Source organism: Arachis duranensis, chromosome 5, assembly GCF_000817695.3.
Source record: "Arachis duranensis cultivar V14167 chromosome 5, aradu.V14167.gnm2.J7QH, whole genome shotgun sequence".
Taxonomy (NCBI): Eukaryota; Viridiplantae; Streptophyta; class Magnoliopsida; order Fabales; family Fabaceae; genus Arachis; species Arachis duranensis.
The window spans coordinates 58,329,999-58,336,358 of NC_029776.3; positions in this window are offsets into that span (position 1 = coordinate 58,329,999).

Consider the following 6,360-nt stretch of genomic DNA (forward strand, 5'->3'; position numbering starts at 1 on the left):
TGCTTCATTGCTCAGCCCAAGCACACACCAAGTGGGCCCGGAAGTGGATTTTTATGTCATTTACTCATCTCTGTACACCTTAGGCTACTAGTTCTCTATAAGTAGGACCTTTTACTATTGTATTTGTAGACTTTGGTAGCTATCTTCATTTTTATGCTTTCTTAGATCACTGGGAGGCTGGCCTCACGGCCATGCCTAGACCTTGTTCTTATGTATTTTCAACGGTGGAGTTTCTACACACCATAGATTAAGGTGTGGAGCTCTGCTGCACCTCGATTATTAATGCAATTACTATTGTTCTTCCATTCAATTCCGCTTGTTCTTGTTCTAAGATATCACTTGTTCTTCAACTTGATGAAGGTGATGATTGACGCCCATCACCATTCTCACCCATGAACAAAGTGACTGACAACCACTCTTGTTCTACAAGCATTTGAGGCTTGGTGAATATCTCCGCAAAAGAATCATTGGATTCTATTCTGGCCTGACCGAGAACCGACAGCTGAATTTCGCGTGCTGTGACAGAGCATATGCAATCGTTTTCACTGAGAGGATGGGAGGTAGCCATTGACGATGGTGAAACCCTACATAAGCTTGCCATGGAAAGGAGTAAGAAGGATTGGATGAAGACAGTAGGAAAGCAGAGAGACGGAAGGGAAGGCATCTTCATGCGCTTATCTGAAGTTCCCACCAATGAATTACATAAGTATCTCTATCTTTATCTTTATGTTTTTATGCGTTCATCACCATATCCATCTGAGTTTGCCTGACTAAGATTTACAAGATGACCATAGCTTGCTTCATACTAACAATCTCCGTGGGATCGACCCTTACTCGCGTAAGGTTTATTACTTGGACGACCCAGTGCACTTGCTGGTTAGTTGTGCGAAGTTGTGTAATGCCATGGTATTGAACACCAAGTTTTTGGGGTTCATGACCGGGGATTATGAGAGTTGTGAAAAGTATTGTTCACAATTTCGCGCACCAATTATGTGACGCTCATCATCATTCTCAACCTATGAACGCGTGCCTGACAAACACTCCCGTTCTACATGCAAACGGGCTTGAATGCATATCTCTTAGCCTTCTGGTTCACGATCAGAGTCTTCGTGATATAAGCTAGAATCCATTGGCAGCATTCTTGAGATCCAGATAGTCTAAACCTTGTTTGTGGTATTCCGAGTAGGATCTGGGATGGGATGACTGTGACGAGCTTCAAACTCGCGACTGTAGGGTATGGTGATAGATGCAAAAGGATAGTAAATCCTATTTCCACACGATCGAGAACCAACAGTTGATTAGCCATATGATATCTGTGCATGGTATTTTTCATCCGAGACGAGAAATCTGACAGTTGATTAGCCGTACAGAAACCGTAGAGGACCATTTTCACTGAGTGGACGGGAAGTAGCCATTAACAACGGTGACACCCAACATAAAGCTTGCCATGGAAAGGAGTATGAAGGATTGGATGAAGGCAGTAGGAAAGCATCGATTCAAAAGTAGATGAATCATTACATTAAAATGGTGGTGGAGGGCCAATACTTCTAGCAGATGGAACATTATGTGAAAATGATGGTGGAAGGTCAGTGCTTTTAACAGATGGAACCTTACGTGAAAATGGTGGTGGTGTGAAAATGGCGGTGGAGGGCCAGTATTTCCAGTAGAAATAGGAAACATTTTCACAGAGCCAAAAATGAAAGTAGATTTTTTTGTTTTAAAGTCAATTTTTTTTAGGAAAATGATAGAATGACTTATTGAGAAGAAGAAGTCATATATTTCTACTTCTTCAAAAATCTGTGAATTAACTTTTTGGGAAGTTAGAAGCTTTTTTTAAATGGTGCCAAACACATGTATTGTGACTTTTCATAATTCAAAAGTAAAAAAAAGTTGCTTATGCTGTTTCCCAAACGGGCTCAAAGGGGTTCTGTTTTGAAATAGAATTAATTTGTGAGGAAAAAGGGGATTATCAGCTTGAAATAATTTGAGATATGATGATTTTGAAATTGAGGCAAAGATGAGTTTGATTTGGTTTCAAAGTAAAGTGATTTGAGGAAAAGTGATATATGGCATGAATGATGATTTGACTTGATATAGATTGTTAAGGAAGTGAGAAAATGATGAATGAATGGTTATCAATGGTAATGAGGCTTATTGGTGCACGAAATTGCAATCACGCTTGCAATTCCGCACAACTAACTAGCAAGTGCACTGGGTCGTCGAAGTAATACCTTACGTGAGTAAGGGTCGATCCCACGGAGATTGTCGGCTTGAAGCAAGCTATGGTTACCTTGTAACTCTTAGTCAGGAGATTATCAATGAAAAGGGTTTTGTTTGCAATAAAATAAAAGAGCATGAAATAGAAGATACTTGTGATTCAATAATGGAGAACAGGTTGGAGTTTTGGAGATGCTCTGTCATCTGAATCTCTGCTTTCCAACTATCTTCTTCTTCACGCACACAAAGCTCCTTCCATGGAAAGCTGTGTGTAGGGTGTCACCGTTGTCAATGGCTACTTCCTATCCTCTCAGTGAAAATGGTCCATCTGCGCTGTCACCGCACGACTAATCATCTGTCGGTTCTCGATCATGTTGGAATAAAATCTAGTGATCCTTTTGCGTCTGTCACTATGCCCAACACTCACGAGTTTGAAGCTCGTCATAGTCAACCCTTCCCAGATCTTACTCGGAATACCACAGACAAGGTTTAGACTTTCTGGATCCCAGGAATGGCCGCCAATAATCCTAACTTATACCACGAAGACTCCGATCTTTCGAAAATGGAGGCTAAGAGATAAACATTCAATCTAAGATAGAATGGAGGTTGTTGTCAGGCACATGTTCATAGGTTGAGAATGGTGATGAGTGTCATGGATCATCACATTCATCATGTTTATGCGCAAATGAATATCTTAGAACAGAAGCAAGCGTGATTGAATAGAAAACAGTGGTAATTGCATTAATCCATCGAGACACGGCAGAGCTCCTCACCCCCAACCATGAGGTTTAAAGACTCATGCCGTAGAAGATACAAAGTCAGATGTAAAATGTCATGAGGTACAAAATAAATCTCTAAAAGTACTATTTATAATGAAACTAGCTACTAGGGTTTACAAAAATAGGTAAATGATGCAGAAATCCACTTCCGGGCCCACTTGGTGTGTGCTTGGGCTGAGCATTGAGCTTTACACGTGTAGAGGTCTTCCTTGGAGTTAAACACCAGCTTTAGTGCTAGTTTGGGCGTTTAACTCCAACTTTTATGCCAGTTATGGCGTTTTGACGCCAGAAAAGGGCAGAGAGCCGGCGTTTTGACGCCATTTTACGTTGTCAAAACGCGCGCAAAGTATGAACTATTATATATTGCTAGAAAGCCCTTGATGTCTACTTTCCAACTCAATTGAGAGAGCGCCATTGGAAATTCTGTAGCTCCAGAAAATCCACTTTGAGTGCAGGGAGGTCAAAATCCAACAGCATCTGCAGTCCTTTGTCAGCCTCTGAATTAGATTTTTGCTCAGGTCTTTCAATTTTAGCCAGAAAATGCCTGAAATCGTAGAAAAACACACAAACTCATAGTAAAGTCCAGAAATATGAATTTTGCATAAAATCGAATAAAAACATCCCAAAAAGTAGCTAGATCCTACTAAAAACTACCTAAAAACAATGCCAAAAAGCGTATAAATTATCCGCTCATCACAACACCAAACTTAAATTGATGCTTGTCCCCAAGCAACTGAAAAAAATAGGAGAAAAAGAAGAGAATATACAATGAATCCCACAATATCAATGAAACTTAGTCCCAATCATATGAGTGAGGCTTGTAGCTTTTTGCTTCTGAACAGTTTTGGCATCTCACTTTTTCCTTTGAAGTTCAGAATGATTGGCATCAATAGGAACTCAGAATTTTAGATAGTGTTATTGATTCTCCTAGTTAAGTATGTTGATTCTTGAACACAGCTACTTTATGAGTCTTGGCCGTGGCCCTAAGCACTTTATTTTCCAGTATTATCGGATACATAAATGCCACAGACACATAACTGGGTGAACCTTTTCAGATTGTGACTCAGCTTTGCTAAAGTCCCCAATTAGAGGTGTCCAGAGTTCTTAAGCACACTCTTTTGCTTTGGATCACGACTTTAACCACTCAGTCTCAAGTTTTTCACTTGGACCTGCATGCCACAAGCACATGGTTAGGGACAGCTTGATTTAGCTGCTTAGGCCTGGATTTTATTTCCTTGGGCCCTCCTATCCATTAATGCTCAAAGTCTTGGATCCTCTTTACCCTTGTCTTTTGGTTTTAAGGGCTATTGGCTTTTTCTGCTTGCTTTTTCTTTTTCTTTTCTCTTTTTATCGCCATTTTTTCCGCTAAATTTTTCTCTCTTTTTTTTTTCAGTGCTTTTTGTTGCTTCAAGAACTAATTTCATGATTTTTCATATTATCAATAACATTTCTCTTTGTTCATCATTCTTTCAAGAGCCAACAATTTTAACGTTCATAAACAACAAGATAAAAAATATGCACTATTCAAGCATTCATTCAGAAAACAAAAAGTATTGCCACCATATCAAAATAATTAAACTAATTTCAAGATAAAATTTGAAATCCAAGTACTTCTTGTTCTTTTTTAATTAACCACATTATTCATTTAAGAGAGGCAAAGGAGTCCTGGAGTTATTCATAGCTTTAAGACATAGACACTAGACACTAATGATCATGTAGTGAAGACACAAACATAGATAGAGCATACAGCATAAAGCCAAAAAATAGAAAAATAAATAGACAAGGAGATTAAGGAATGAGTCCACCTTAGTGAGGGTGGCGTCTTCCTCCTCTTGAAGAACCAATGGTGCTCTTGAGCTTCTCTATGTCTCTTCATTGCCTCTGTTTCTTCATCCCTAGTAATTTTGGTGCTCCTATCCTCAGTTGCTCCCAATAGTTGTGTGGAGGAAAATGTATCCCCTGAGGTATCTTAGGGATTTCTTGATGAGGGAATTTCTCATGCTCTTGTTGAGGTCCATGAGTGGGCTCTCTTGATGTGCAGTCAAATGCTCTACTACTGAGCTATGGACCTTTGAGATGAATCTCTCCATCTCCCATGACTCGGAGGTGGAAGCTTTTGTCTTCCCTTTCCTCTTTCTAAAGGTTTCTCCGACCTTAGGTGTCATCAATGGTTATGGAAAAACAAAAAGCAATGCTTTTACCACACCAAACTTAAAATATTTGCTCGTCCTTGAGCAAAAGAAGAAGGAAAGATGTAGAAGAAGAAGAAAATGGAGGAGATGGATGGTGTATAGGGTTCGGCCAATGGTAGAAGAAGGTGTTTATGATGTGTGAAAATGAAGGGGTGAAGGGGGTATTTATGAGGAGAGTGGCCGAATGGTTTGGGTGGGTTTATTTTTGGGGAAAAGTTAAGGAAGTGATTGGTGAAGGGTGTTTGGGGAAGAGATATGGAGGTGATTGGTGAAGGGTATTTGGGGAAGAGTGTTGTAGAAGGGTGTGAAGAGGAAGGAGAGAGGTTGGTGGGGATTCTGTGGGGTCCACAGATCCTGAGGGGTTAAGGAATTCTTCATCCCTGCTCCAATTGGGCATTCACAACGCCTTAAAGTGCAATTTTGGCGTTTAAACGCCAGTCTGCTGTCCTGTTCTGGCGTTTAAATGCCAGCTTTCCTTCCTGTTCTGGCGTCTAGATGCCAGTTTGTTGCCCTGTTTTGGCATTTAAACGCCAGTCTGGTGCCCTATTCTGGCGTTTAAACGCCTAGAAAGGTGCCAGATTGGGCGTTTAAACGCCAGTAAGTCTTTCCTCCAGGGTGTGCTGTTTTCAATGCTGTTTTTGATTTTTTCCTTTATTTTTGTAATTGTCTTTGTGACTTCACATGATCATCAACCTAAAAGAAAACAAAATAATATAGATAAAATTAAAATAAAATTGGGTTGCCTCCCAATAAGCGCTTCTTTAATGTTAATAACTTGACAGTGAGCTCTCATGGAGTCTTACAGATGATCAGAGTATGGTTGAGATCTCTCAACACCAAACTTAGAGTTTGGCTATGGCCTCCCAACACCAAACTTAGAGTTTGAATGTGGGGGCTCTGTTTTACTCTGTATTGGGAGAAGCTCTTCATGCTTACTCTCCATGGTTACAGATGGAGAACCTTGAGTCTTTATTACAAGGCATTCTTCATTCACATGAAGGATCAACTCTTCTCTGTCAACATCAATTACAGCTCTTACTGTGGCTAGTGAAAGGATCCTTTATGCTTCTTCCGTAGGCACACATCTACGAATTATTCTGTCTGCGCATCTCTTAAAGAGATATGGTTCATCCCACAAGTAGTACTTTGCATCAGAAATTAATTTTTTCGTT